We start from the raw sequence: 14,280 nt of genomic DNA, 5'->3' as shown, positions 1-14,280 counted from the left end.
AAGTCACGCCATCTACTGACGAGAGGCTTTACATTGCCTCAAGTGTGGCTTAGCACTGACTGCATAAATATGTGGCTTATGATTAGCCGCTCCACCAATGGATCCCGTTATTTTTAACTCTCAGCGCATGGTGATTGTGCTGGCTCGACAGCTGGTAGCACTCTAGAACTCACTCGTGGTTCTTCAACTGCTTTCGTGCGATATGTAACAACTTTGCTCCACAATCCTGACGGTCGCTGTCCGTCAGAGCAAGAGTTCTGCCGGGTCTTTGTTCTGATTTCTTTCATTTCACAGTCATAGAACCAACAGTCGACTTGGGCAGCTTCAGAAGGCCTGAAATGACACCAATGGATTGATTCCCTGGTGACACCTAATGACTAGTCCACGTTCATTAAGTCCTTTAGCAGGTAGGACTGATAGAAGAGTTACAAAAATCCAATGAAGAGCGGTCTCGCGTCACTGGTTCGCTTGCTCGGCGCGAGACCTTTACAGAGATGATGCTTAACAAAATCCAGTGGCAGACGCTACAAGAGAGGCGTTGTGCAGAAGAGGTTTACCATTGAAACTGCAAGTTAGTACTTTTCGAGAAGAGTCGGACAACATAGTACTTCGTCCCACGTACATCTCACGAAAAGACCTCGACGAGAAGTTAGAGCTAACACAGAAGATTAGCAACAAATAAATTATTTCAACGCGGCATTCGCGAGTGGAACAGGGAAGGGGAGATCAGTTATTAGTACAGGAAGTACGCCATTCTCAGTTAAGTGGCTAGCGGAGTATGACGTACGAGTAGATGTAGAAGTTACCGAACACTCCTGTCCAACCCATTTTCTGTTACGGGTTCTCTAGTGACAACACAAATACTCCCCGTCTCCTTCTATACTGATCCGCCTATGGCGGCATCTAGTGGTCAATTCCGCATCACATAGATACGTCCGGATACTTTTCATAACGTATGTTTCCCACGATAGTTATCAGAGAACCATTCGTAATTTGCTGCTATGAATCTATATGCCTCTGGTGAATGGAAGTCTGCTATTGGTTTGCAGGCGCCTTATAATTACAGTTTGCACCTGTAGGTTGTGCTGTCTTCAAGCTTCATTGTTAACCCTCTGCTACGGTCAGCTCCATATTGTTGCACCGAATTAGTTAGCGCCTGCAGCTAGGCAACAGAATGAATACATTTGAAGAGCGGGCTGCTGTCGGGCCTACCCAGACAATTCATGTCACTGAATTACACGTACGTAGTGACGTTCACCGCGTCACGAACGGTGCCCATACTAAGCACCTGCAATGTGAGTTAAAGACTTGGAGATATGGTACCACTGATGTGTTTCTGTTCTTCGTATTTCTTGTAGTTTTTGTGCAGTTTTCTTCTGAAACCTTAGAACAACTTACGATAACCACGGACGTCACATTACGGCGGGGAATGCATTTTTAGTATCATATCATATCACATCACCCTGAAAAAGAGAGTTGGTAGTGAAAGGGTTAAGGTGTACTACCACAGGTCATACAAATTGCCTATTGCCGACAATATAACGCGAAAATGATCCTGCCACACAAACTGCAGCCACATGTTCGACAACACTGCCGACCACTGTTGCCGGGCAATGTCTGCAGCAATACGTTTCCGGACGAGTCTACAACACAGTGGAAATGAATCTATCTCCCCTGCATTTTCGATCTACAAGAAAAGATATTAGGAACAGAAAGATAAATCGGGTATTGTGGATTTTTTTTTTTTTTTAAGCAAGTGAACTGCTTCTGAAACTTAACTTGTGAACTCATACTGGGGACATACCTTTCTTCCAGAAAGCTAAAACACTGTTTTGTATATTTCGTAAAAGCAATTCCTTCGGAAATTGTTAAGACCGATACTGATATGAAGGACTGTATACCAGTTACAATCACTCACTAGTTACCGGCGATAAATACAGAAATATGATGTGCCTGTTTAAAGCGTACTTATCAGTATGCCTCCTGGCACCAAACATTTGCTACGTTTTGGTGGAAGAAGTCGAGGACTTAATTAAGTTATTTTGAAATAACAATCAAACTTTTATGTTAATATTTTGTTGTAGTTCGCCAGCTGAAAGACAGAACTACAAAGTTAAAAAATGTGATACATCTACCACTAGAGCTATAACATTTGAAAACTAATGTAGATACAAAACAGTAACAAAAAAAAGACAGGTTGTAAGTTGCTGCCTACCAACACAAAAAACGCGTGATGAGACCATAAAAAAGTCGAGAAGTCTTCACAACATGCGTGGAATATAAATATTGCTCACTATTTCAGAACTTTCACTATGTCAACAATGCTCTTTTTAAAGTTGTGGTTTTTGTATATATTATTTGATATTTTATGTACGATAATTATGTTTGTAGAAGTATGACATTTATGAAATTCATGGTGCTCTCGCCTATCCACTACTAAATTTCTGTAGATAACAAAACATCTTGTGCCTCTAGGTGCGCTCGTCATATTTAGAGCTGAAACGATATAATATTGGTCCATAGCTCAGATTATGCAGCGCTGTCGGCGTCGGAAATACGAAGGAAAGCTGAGAATAAGAGGGATCATTAACAGACTAGGTCAGACATGGCTTCGCTACACGAAATATTCTCCACCTTTGAAGGAAAACGCTGGCAATACCTTTGTAACTACCTGCAACATCTGCTCCGTCATCGTTATTTCCTCGCCCATATGCCAATATTGCCGTGTATTGCAGCCACATTTCAGCGATGTTGACGACAAAACTATTACAGTGACATCTTGCCATAAAATATGGCCATTTTAAACGCAGCTTAAGGACTGACGCTTACGCAGGAACAGTTGCATGTTCAGAGTACGGTTGGCACGTTCGGCATGCAACACGCGCATAATTTTATATACCATTCATCTCCTCAAACTCGAATACTATTCAATGTAGAAACTGGATCAGTATACTCTGAAAGAGGTGCACCAAGTTTTGATTTTCGTTTTGTTTACAACACAATTTTAGCACGATGTATGGAATGTTAGTTAATTAAGTGCTAGTATCTGTTAAGGTATGCGTATTAGACCCCACATTTACTGGACTTTTTTGCTTCGAATGATCCTGTCATATCGCTGAAAACTGACCATTCCTGCTGGGAGACGCTGTAGATGAAATAAATTTAACCTAACAATACCCAGTACTTGCGTACACAATTCTCAAAATTGTAGTTACGAGTTTTCTTGAGCCTTACCACAGTATTTCAATAGTGGTCCGCTGTTACTCCTCGAAATGTTTCTTTTATAAAAAGACTGAAGCGAAGAAACGGTTATTACGATAGATGTATACAACACAGTGGCAACAGCTCATTTTCTTAAGCAAGGATTCAGCAGCAGTTTTCTGACGCCAAGGAACACTTGATTAACCTCGTTACATCCAGATGGTGTGGAAACAGAACAGAAAGATGAAACGGCAACAAATACGAGTATATTCGTGCTCGAGGCACACGACAAACTAAAGAAAAAGTCGCTCCTCCGTTGCTCTAGCACTGGTCGGAAAACTAACGTCGACTGTGCGGATCGGAAACTAGCAGTATTTACAGAAGAAAGACAGCAGGAAATTCCCAGTGAGATTTGTTCTCGCTCTTAAGTAAATTGACAGATGTAAAACAAAGGTAACAGTAGGAGTCGAATTTGTTGTGTGTTAGTGTACAGGAATACAAATGTCAGACACGAATTGAAGAACTAAGAAAATACGGCTGCAGTACTTTTCTCACAGAACCCACAAGCTATAAAAATAGTCTCTTCAAACAATGAAATAAGTGAAGTAGAGAGTACCAGGTTTTTTAATACACAGTATAAGGCGTCGTTTCCTCTCTTCTCTGCCGGCCGCGGTGGCCGAGCGGTTCTAGGCGCTGCAGTCCGGAACCGCGGGACTGCTACGGTCGCAGGTTCGAATCCTGCCTCGGGCATGGATTAGTGTGATGTCCTTAGGTTAGTTAGGTTTAAGTAGTTCTATGTTCTAGAGGACTGATGAGCTAAGATGTTAAGTCTCATAGTGCTCAGAGCCATTTGAACCTCTCTTCTCTTGTCTGCTTTACTACTATCCTCTCTGGTGATATTCTCCGGTCACATGTCTTTTCATAAGATATTTTTTAACTAGTGTTCATGATAGTAAACTGACTTCCATTACCCATTGGACTTTGTACTACTGATCGTTATGGATAGTTATCAATCACTATTGTCCTTTCACAACTCAGATTTCTCTCCTTTCTTCGGGATGGCTTGATACGAATACGGTTAATAAATTTTTCTGTTTCATAACGTTGAAATACAGTCATCGTAAAGAGAATGGTTATTTATTGTTCCAAGATTGATTACGGTAAACTCTTTACACGGAACTGTCTACTAAGTACCACGATTATTGCTCTAAATTTCACGCTGGAACTTTATATCTCACCGCGATAAACAAATACATGTCCTTCGATTCTACCCGCAACGTTAAGCTATTACTCATTTCTGTCTCCAAAGTGAGCCTCAGAAAACCGTCAACTGGCTCTATCCATGTGTACTACGGTATACGTAATATGTTCACCCTCTTCGAAAGCCCACCAACGACAATCCTCGCACTCCTCCTCAAAGCGGTGTTGCTCCAATTCGTGGGTTAAACGCTGCAACAACGTATCTATTGCCCTGTGCCACAGTGGCTTACCTTTTCTTCCGCTTTATTGGAGTTCGAAATCACTAAAAATAACTAGACCGCACGCTGACGCTGCTATTGCGTTCTCCATTGAGCAGGAAGGAAGCCGCGACTTGTAGAGCAACGTTGTGTAAACATAGTTCAAAAACGGCTCTGAGCACTATGGGACTTAACTGCTGAGGTTATCAGTCCCCTAGAACTTAGAACTACTTAAACCTAACTAACCTACGGACATCACACACATCCATGCCCGCGGCAGGATTCGAACCTGCGACCGTTGCGGTCGCGCGGTTCCAGACTGAAGCGCCTAGAACCGCTCGGCCACTCCGGCCGGCGTAAATATAGTTCATTCCTGTGCTGCTTTTAATTGCAGCAGTACGAATGGAAGAAAAAACAAAGATGGAGAGAATGTTACACTTCACAGGTCACTCATTCGTGGTTGCTTCTTACGGTCTAATATTACTTTTGCGTAATATTTTCTCAGAAAACTAATAGCTGTCCCTTACGTGGTTTAACAAACTATCGGGAACTGTCACACCGCTGTTCTTACCGCTTTAGCGAATACACGCGAGAAGGGAACGTAATTAATGCATGTCAATACTCTCTTCCCGGAAAGGCCATGAAGGCGCAACGGTACCGACCGGTCGCCGTGTCATCCTCAGACCACAGGTGTCACTGGATGCGAGTGTGGAGGGGCATGAGGTCAACACACCGCTCTCCAGGCCGTATGTCAGATTCCGAGAACGGAGACCCAACTTCTCAATCAAGCGGCTCCTCAGTTTGCCTCACAAGGGCTGAGTGCACCCTGCTTGCCAACAGCGCTCGGCAGACCGAATGGTCACCCATCCAAGTGCTAGCCCAGCCCGACAGCGCTTAACTTCGGTGATCTGAGGGGAACCGGTGTTACCACTGCGGCAAGACCGTTGGCGCATGTAAATACAGTTGAGTTAAAATTATACAGTTTATTTGTATCTGTAGTGTTTGGGGGTATTTGTAAACATACCAACACACCATTGGAAAGCCGTCGACAAGAGAGGCTCGTGAGTAAGTTGATTAAGGATAAATGTAGTGGGAAAGGGAAACAGTGTGTTTTCCTCTCTTGTATGCAGTGAATGTGGAGCAGTGGTGGAGCCGGCGAGAAGGGGACCAGTAAAAATGGTATTACAACCACTGGTCGTCCGGGAGTCATTTGGGACATGGTGCAGCAAGTGCCTGAGTCCAAGAGCCATGCAGTAAACGACGCACCAACAAGGGCGTAATGAACCATTGAACAGCAGTAGTTGTTTATCTGGTTGGCTCTCTCAGGTCCTAAAGTACGCATGTACGGACGTTTCTGAATGTACTCAAGAGAATGGTATTACCGTAGCAATTGTTTGCTGTGTTGTTAAAAGAAATGGTTGAAATGTTGGGCAAAATATACCCCTATTTGTGAGAAGTGTGGCTATTTATTTAGTAGCGCAGTAGAGAGAACTTGCGGAAGCATTCCAGGAATCTTCACGGCAGTTGGATCGACGGGGAGGTGGCACGGAAGGATCCGGACCACCAAACAACTACTCTGCGAAGAGAGGATAAAGGTAATACTTCTTTCATCCGGCGGTGTATTAGGGTCGGCAAAATATTGCCCAGTTATATCGGCCAGGGACGTAACTTCCCGCTAGTGCTGGTATAAGGTCCACCACAAACCCTACACAATATACGTCAGCAGGAGAAGAGGGAAAAATACACCACATATCCTATTAAAACTTCTATTGCATGAATGGTTGTTACCTTTTCTTTCACGTCGAGGTCAAGGGCGACCCAATACACCGACGGTAGAGTCTTCGTGGCTTCGTCCTGAGACACTGTACTGCCCACTAACACGACTGAAGAAATTACCAGCGACAGAGCGAAGATTCTGCCAACGACTGTTTCGAAACTGTGATTTTCAAGTTGCATTAATTGTAATTAAAAGGAAAGAGGATCAAAACGAATCTGTAATGTAATTCATGTGGCGCAAGTGTCAGTCTGCTGTTGTATGCTAGTAAGGTGATAGATTTTAACTCGTACAACACCAAGAAAATAAAAGCATTCTTAGTTGGACGTTAATTTCACGCCATATTTGGTTCTAAAGTGAAGAACTCTACTTCCAGAAGAGGATTTTATAACAGTTTAAATGAAGTGTATATACGTGTATTTCCATTCAACTAGTAGAAAAATCTTGCTGTTTTTTATAATGTTCGAGATAGTTAACACACAGATAAATGAAAGTGGATTTGAATTTCACCAGTATACAGCATCTTTGACAGATTATCGTCGGAATTGCAGTTTTCTAGAGAACAAATGAATGAATTTTTCTTCAGTCAAGTCTTTATCTAATACAAGGATCTGCAGATTATCAAAAAAATAATTCGCTATTACTCTTCAGTTAACTGGCGTAGCCTACGCTCTGGTGGCATGACACCCGAGCACGGTCAAAGAGGTTACCTTAATGTCAAGATACCTAAATTCACTGCTTAGGATCAGAAGCGTAACGCCTCTCACTTATTCAGCTGACACAGTATGACTGTTTATAATAGTTTAAGTCTCCTTTTACTAATTATTCACTCAGTCTGCAGCGGATAGCCGCGACTCGCAGAGAGAACATTTGATGCACAAGATATTATTTACTACGGTGTGCTAATTTTCAAGAGAGTTGCTATCTCGAAAAGTATGTAAACAGACATCAACTAAACGACATGGCTATACTCACAATGTTTGAATTTCTACCTCTTACGGATAAGGTACGATATTCTTCAAACAGCGTGATATAGTGAAAATAATGTCATTAGTATACTGGGTATTATTGGTTACTTGTATCTTTCCCACGTTACTGAAGAAAGGAAACCACGAAAGCCAAGAAATGAAACTGTTAGTAGCTTGATTTTTTACGGTTGCTAGCAAGTTATCGAAAATGAGTGTTGCTGAATAATGGACACCTTTCCGGACCAATGTAAGTGACTTTATGAAGATTAATTTTAATTCTAGTACTGATTCCATGAACCTAGCTGTTGGTTTGAAAAAGAGATATGTTATTTATAAAAGCAAGACATTATTGTTTGCGGACCTCAAATAGTTCGTATAACCCGCTTTTCGACCCGTAAAACTGTACCTTAGCTTAATTAATTATCCTACAATATCATCATGCAGACGTTATGAAAAGAAAGTAACCAAAGAACGATAACTTTTTATTTTTGTATCTTTTACCTTTGAAAACTACCGCAGTGTCAAGTGAGGAATATTTCAGGCGTCTCGGCATCTCTTTGTTAAACTCCTCCCAGTTTATTTATTATCGAGTAGTAATGCCAAGAAGTTAACACCGTCCACCTCTTCTACCTGTTTGCCACCATATTGTAGATATGTACTGGGAGGAAATCTCTTATAAGTCGTAAATTGCATATAATTGCCTTTTCAAATTTTAATGACAATCGAATTGTTTCACGACGTAATTTGGTACGTAAAATGTTGTCCACCAAGCACCCCTACATCTATAGATACGAGTAGCAACATTTGTGGACTACCATGTACAAAACAACTCGCTCTCCAAAGTAGACTACGCTTTGTATAGCTCTCCTGCGGTTGGCTCCTGAGTCCTGACAGAAAGGCAACGGCAGAACGAGAAACGGGGAACAAATACCAGCTTTTACAGAACAACACGGTCATTTGTTTCCAGTTGGAAATGAAATCCACAAACGACTTGTCCCATCAACGGACCGCTTGCGTGGGCGGTGTGCAGATATCAGAACATTTGTTGCTGCATGCAATCTCAGCAGCCATTTTTTTCCTCGGGACGAAAAGGTTGTCTCTCATTTGGGCACGCACGACGGCTGTGTTGATGCTGGAAAGACATATGAACTGCAGTCGAAGATGTGTACCCCGTCAGTGTTGCGTAGTCTGCCGATTGTCCTGAAAAGCTAAGCTTTCTGTTAATAATGCCAACAGCTACTGTACCAGTAATGCACTCTTAATGGACACAGAGATAGAATCATCCGTCAAACGTTTTCAGAATACGTTCTCAGCGACCCGACAGAGAGATTCATCAAGGCATGTAGTAATTGGATTTCTCTCTTTCCGTTTCATAAGCTTTTACGCCAAAAAAAATCTCACTCGCAACAGTGTGTACACGTAATTTTAAAAGTGCCTGACAAGCCTTTTAGCTCTAACCTAATTATTGGTAATTTATTTTTCGTACCTCTGACATACAAATAGCCGAAATAAATAAAAATTTCATTTCAATAGAGAAGACAATGGCGTATAACGCTGCGACATGCACCTGCTGTGTAGTTGGCAGTAGCATATTTTTGTTGGCAGTAAGAACCATAATCATTTAAAATGATCGCGTAGTCACTGGGATGTAGTGATCACAAAACTGTTAGTAGTACAAAAATTTTCTGTTTGGATCGCAAAGTATTTTTATTAACATACGATTGATTTCAATGCCTTACGCACGATTGTAATGTATACAATGTTTGACTGCGTGTAACTCGTCTCGTTCTCTGCTTTTTATGATACTATCGTCCACACTAACTCATAGCCAGATATATCTGATTACGGTGATTAAGGCACTGAAAACCGTTATATGTTAGTAAAAATAGTTTGCAATTGAGACAGAAATAAAATATTACTTCAGGTTGAATAACAAGTATTCTGTTTTTGTTCTACTGATTTTTGTTTATTTCAGACTAGTTTTCTGCTTACTGGGCCATCTTCAGGAAACAGCTGATTAGTATCTGAAAGGGACACTAGTTCTTGGGTTACAGTATAAGTAAGGATACATTCACTTGCATGGAGTGTTATGCATCAGACTTGTTTCTCAACGTTGAGATTACAATTTACACAATGGACAATGTTAATCACAATAATTAATTAAATGCACAATATTGCAGGTTAAATGATTATAATGCTAAATTTTGTGAGGTCCTGACACTGTCTGAGAAATTTTTAAACTGAACGCTCCTCATTTATGTTCTGCAAAAAACATGCTTTTTAACATTGTCAACTAAGCCTTAAGCAGTGGACAGCATTATACACATTATGTTATTGTGTATAATACTGTCCATTGCCTAAAGTCTGCTTAACAATGTTAAAACAAACATGTTCGTTGCAAAATATAAATGAAGAGTATTCAGTTTAACAGACTGCTGCACGTGTTGGAAAATATGTACCAATGATGTGTCACTGCTTTGAGCAGTGGTCTGTGGCACATTCCCTCACCTGTAGACCAGGTTCTGGACGTCCGCACGGTACAGGCGCATGTCGATATCAACACATCCCGACCGACCGAACATCATCCAGCGAAGAAATTCGAGTATTTGTTGCGACTGCTGTGTCACCGAGGACTACTGGAAACACTCTGCTTGCAGCAGGACTAAGATCACACGTACCTCTGCCAGGACTACCACTGGCATCAGGACGCTGCCCAACACGGCTACTCTGGTGTCTTGAAAGCGTCGACTGGAGAGTGGAATGGCTCTCCGTTGTCTTCAACGATGAGAGTAGGTACAGGCTGTACGCGAATGATAACGTACTCGTGTATAGAGTACGCTTGGTGAGCGGCCAATTCCGTAATGTATTTGCCCACGTGCCACCGCAGGCCTCCTTGACTGGGAAGTCACCATTTGCAGTTCGAGACCACATTTGGTGTTTCTGCAGGGTAGGTAACCAGTGACCGTTAAATTGCACGGGTTGTTACTGCCATTTCTTCGATAGGAAGGTGATGTATTTTTCAGCAGGACAATGCACGTCCACATACGGATTCTGCAAGACAACGTGTTCTTCGCGGTGCGCAACAACTTCCCTGATAGCAAGAGCAGCAGAGCTCTCGTCAATTGAAAACCTGTGGGACATGGTGAAGTGGGAACTTACTCGTCCTCCAGAGCCTGCAAAAACAATTGCCGAATTGCAACAAAGGGCGTAAGGTGCTCAGTACATTTAGTTGCAGGATGGAATTCGGTACCCTCATGATCGCTTGCAAGTGGGAAACACGGCTGCTTTACCGCCAGAGGGAGCTACAGTGCATTGATGCGACATTTGGGGCACCCTTTACTGAGATATTTGTGTTTCATTTGGTCTGAATTTGTTGACATATAGTCCTACAATGGCCAACGGTCTTGTTGCAGTGATAACACCAGTTCCTGTCAAATCACCGAAGTTAAGCGCTGTCGAGCTTGTTTAACACTTGGACGGGTGACCGTTCGTGTGTGCCGAACGCTGTTGGCAAGTGGGATGCACTCTCTTTCTGTGAGACGAATTATTGAGTACCTATTTGACTGAGAAGTAGCGGTTCCGGTCACGAAAGCTGACAGGGGCCAGAGAGCGGTGTGCTGACCACATACCCTTCCATATCTGCATCCGACTACGCCTATCGTCTGAGGGTGACACGGCGGTCGGTCGGTACCGTTTGACCTTCCGAGGCCTATTCGGACGGAGTTTGGTTATGTATATTCCTACAATGATTAGCAACCTGTCACATCAATCCATACGTACTATAAAAATCTTTGTATGTATATATCTACATTGTGTGTGTGTGTGTGTGTGTGTGTGTGTGTGTGTGTGTGTGTTGCATATCTCCTCGGTAACCGCTGGACAAACCAAACTCGGTATACATATCCCTTACTCCACATATCCCCTACCACCTACCTATCGTAGTTACGGAGATATGAGTCGTAAATAATGAGATTCGTGAGAAAATGGCGCATAACCCATGGAGTTTTAATACATTTATTCTTTACTGCTAAGACACCTCTACTGTCGAGTCAAGTTAAGGAAATCGCTGACATTTGGCAGCTTTCAAATGCGAAACGCAAACGGCTGTAGGGGAAGACAATTGTTATCTATGAAGCTATGAGGAGGCGTTGCCTTAGAGACATTTACAAAATCGTGTTGTAATGGTTCAAATGGCTCTGAGCACTATGGGACTCAACTGTTGAGGTCATTAGTCCCCTAGAACTTAGAACTAGTTAAACCTAACTAACCTAAGGACATCACAAACATCCATGCCCGAGGCAGGATTCGAACCTGCGACCGTAGCGGCCTTGCGGTTCCAGACTGCAGCGCCTTTAACCGCACGGCCACTTCGGCCGGCTAAAATCGTGTTGTAGACACGCGAAGCATTTGCGCCAGCGGACTGAGATTGTCCGGGAACGTGTTTCTTAATTTGGGTACTGTGTTTATTCATTTGTGCATTATACATATTTCTTTGTACGACTGTTTCGTAATTTAAATGGTGTTTTCACGATTACATGGAAATGAACGTTTTTCGATACTTCTCTACTTATGCAGTTAATTTTTTGTTTTCGTTTCTAATAGAAAATTGGCAAAATGAATACCCGAGAAACGCCGGGTTTGTCAGCTAGTTGTCAACAAAGTGGCTTTGTCCTTGTGGGTGTCGCATTTTCTTCCAGCAGTGTACATTCCACAGCAGAGAAGACTGTTCTGGCGTGGCTGAATAATTTACTGAAACCTCTTGTTAGTATCCGTTCTCGAAACATCTTAAACGTGTATTGTGTCTGCAGGTCTCACACGGATCTCTGTAAGGAGCTCGCAGTAAAGTAGTCATGTGTGAATTATAGTACATTCCCACGAGCAGCAGGCGGATACGGAGGTGTGATGCTATCGCCCTGGGAGCTCGAGAGCCGCTGCTGGGGCAGGCAACCTGTTCTCCAAGACGCAGTCTCTGCTGGTTACCTTCGCGCTACACGGCGTGTTGTGGACGAAAACACGTGTGGGACACCTTACAGAAATCGATTTGTAGAGCACGGTTCTGTATTTCATCTCATGGGATTACGAACATGTCACAACCACGACACGAAACGCGTAGGTTGTTACGTAACTTTATTCTGTGAATATTTAACATTTTAGTTTCAACAGGTGTCACTGTCACCTCATCTTGTATGAATGATAACATTCTATCACAGTGGCTTCTACAGGATGAACTTGAACGTCCCTTAATTTTTCTTTCATTACTTCCCAGTTTCGGCTGTGGAACCATTTTCAACTAATAGTATACTTCGTCAGGAAGTACGCCAGCACGTTCTTTCTCTCTTAACTGGCGTACAACGAGGGGACTTCAGAAAGTAAGCTGCATACGTCATCTCACCATATGGCACAAGAGTGGCACATTGGCAGAAGACAGTACACACACTTTTTATCCAAAACATTATGACGACTGCCCACCGCGACGTCGGATGCCGTCTCGTGGCGTTGCGGGAACGTGAAGCAGTAGCAAAAGTATGTAGGCGGAACAGACACGAATAGGGGATCGCCCTAGCAAAGATATGGGCTGCAAATGGGGAAATCCATTGAGATAATCCACTTTGACAGAGGGAAGATTATTATTACGCAGAGCCTGTGAACGAGTATCTCGAAAAACGGTGAAGCTGGTCGAATGTTCACGTGCGACTGTCGTTAGCATGTACGGAAAGAGGTAGAGGCGCAGTGAAACTACCACTAAGCGCTAAATGATTGGACGTCCACGAATCTTCACAGAACGTTGGGTTCGGAGACTTGTCTGCTATGTAAAGTAAGATACGTTGTGATCTGTGGCATCTCTTCCTAAACAGCACAATGCTGGTGCACGCACAAGTGTTTCGGAGCACACCGGTCATCGTACGTTGTTGAACACGGAGCTCAGCTAGAGACCACCCCTACGTTTTCACATGTTGACCCAACGACATCGCCAGGTAAGGTTACAATGGGCACAGAACCACTGGGATTCGACCGTCGATCAATCGAAACGTGTCGGCTCTTCGGGTGAACCCCATTTTCGCTACGGTTTGTTGCAGGATGGCATTCGGTGAGGTCGCTGATCGTCTCCATAAACACCATCATCGAGGTGACTCGAGAAGTGCAGCGCGTCACGGACGCAGGCTAGTGGGACAAGTATTATGTTATGGCAGACATTCTCCTGCGCTTGCATGGGACCTGTGGCAGTAACCGAAGTCGCGCTGACAGCTGCAAACCACCCACATCCCTTCATGCTTGATGTCTTCCCCGACGATGATGTAATCTTTTAGCAGTATAATTGTCCGCGTCTCGGAGCCAGAACCGTGCTAGAGTGGTTTGAGGAGCAGTTTAGTGAACTCAAGTTGATGTATCGGCTACCAAATTCACCTGATGTAAACCATATGCTATCCATCCCGGTCGTTATCAGGCACCATCACCGCGTATGTAAATCAGCGGCCTATTATTTACGTGAACGGTGCATAAACACCTAATGGCACATACCTCCTCAAACCTACCAAGAAACTGTCGCATTCCTTGAAACGTCCCCTTAGAAAAATTATGAAAGACAGTGCTGGTAAACTTCTACGTTATTTGATACAGAGACAGCTGAACGTACTGAGACAGTTCTCTCTTTACTTATTCTGATCATCAATAAACTGACACACAATACTTTTAGCGCAACGCAATCTGACTTTCAATAATCCCTACAAAAGAATGGCCCTGACAAACAATAACCTATGCCTTTCATGAATCACTCACCTCACAAAAATCTTCGTTACTCTAACTACTGCAATACAGCGAGCGCCAATACTGCCAGCTAAATAAAAGATTCTAACTACGGCACTAACAACTGATAGGCATA

The 14,280-nt window shown here is 43.0% G+C and overlaps 1 protein-coding gene and 1 pseudogene across 1 annotated transcript in view; both read right to left on the bottom strand.

Annotated features, from left to right (window-relative positions):
* The window catches only part of LOC126417005 (kinesin-like protein KIF26A), a 247,829-nt gene that overhangs the window by 219,358 nt on the left and 14,191 nt on the right, over window positions 1-14,280 (bottom strand). The window lies entirely within an intron of this gene.
* On the bottom strand, window positions 5,490-5,607 carry LOC126417206 (5S ribosomal RNA; annotated as a pseudogene).

This window comes from Schistocerca serialis, chromosome 8 (genome assembly GCF_023864345.2).
Source record: "Schistocerca serialis cubense isolate TAMUIC-IGC-003099 chromosome 8, iqSchSeri2.2, whole genome shotgun sequence".
Lineage (NCBI taxonomy): Eukaryota > Metazoa > Arthropoda > Insecta > Orthoptera > Acrididae > Schistocerca > Schistocerca serialis.
The sequence above is the reverse complement of the archived record's forward strand: the minus strand, read 5'-3'. Positions and strand labels throughout refer to the sequence as shown.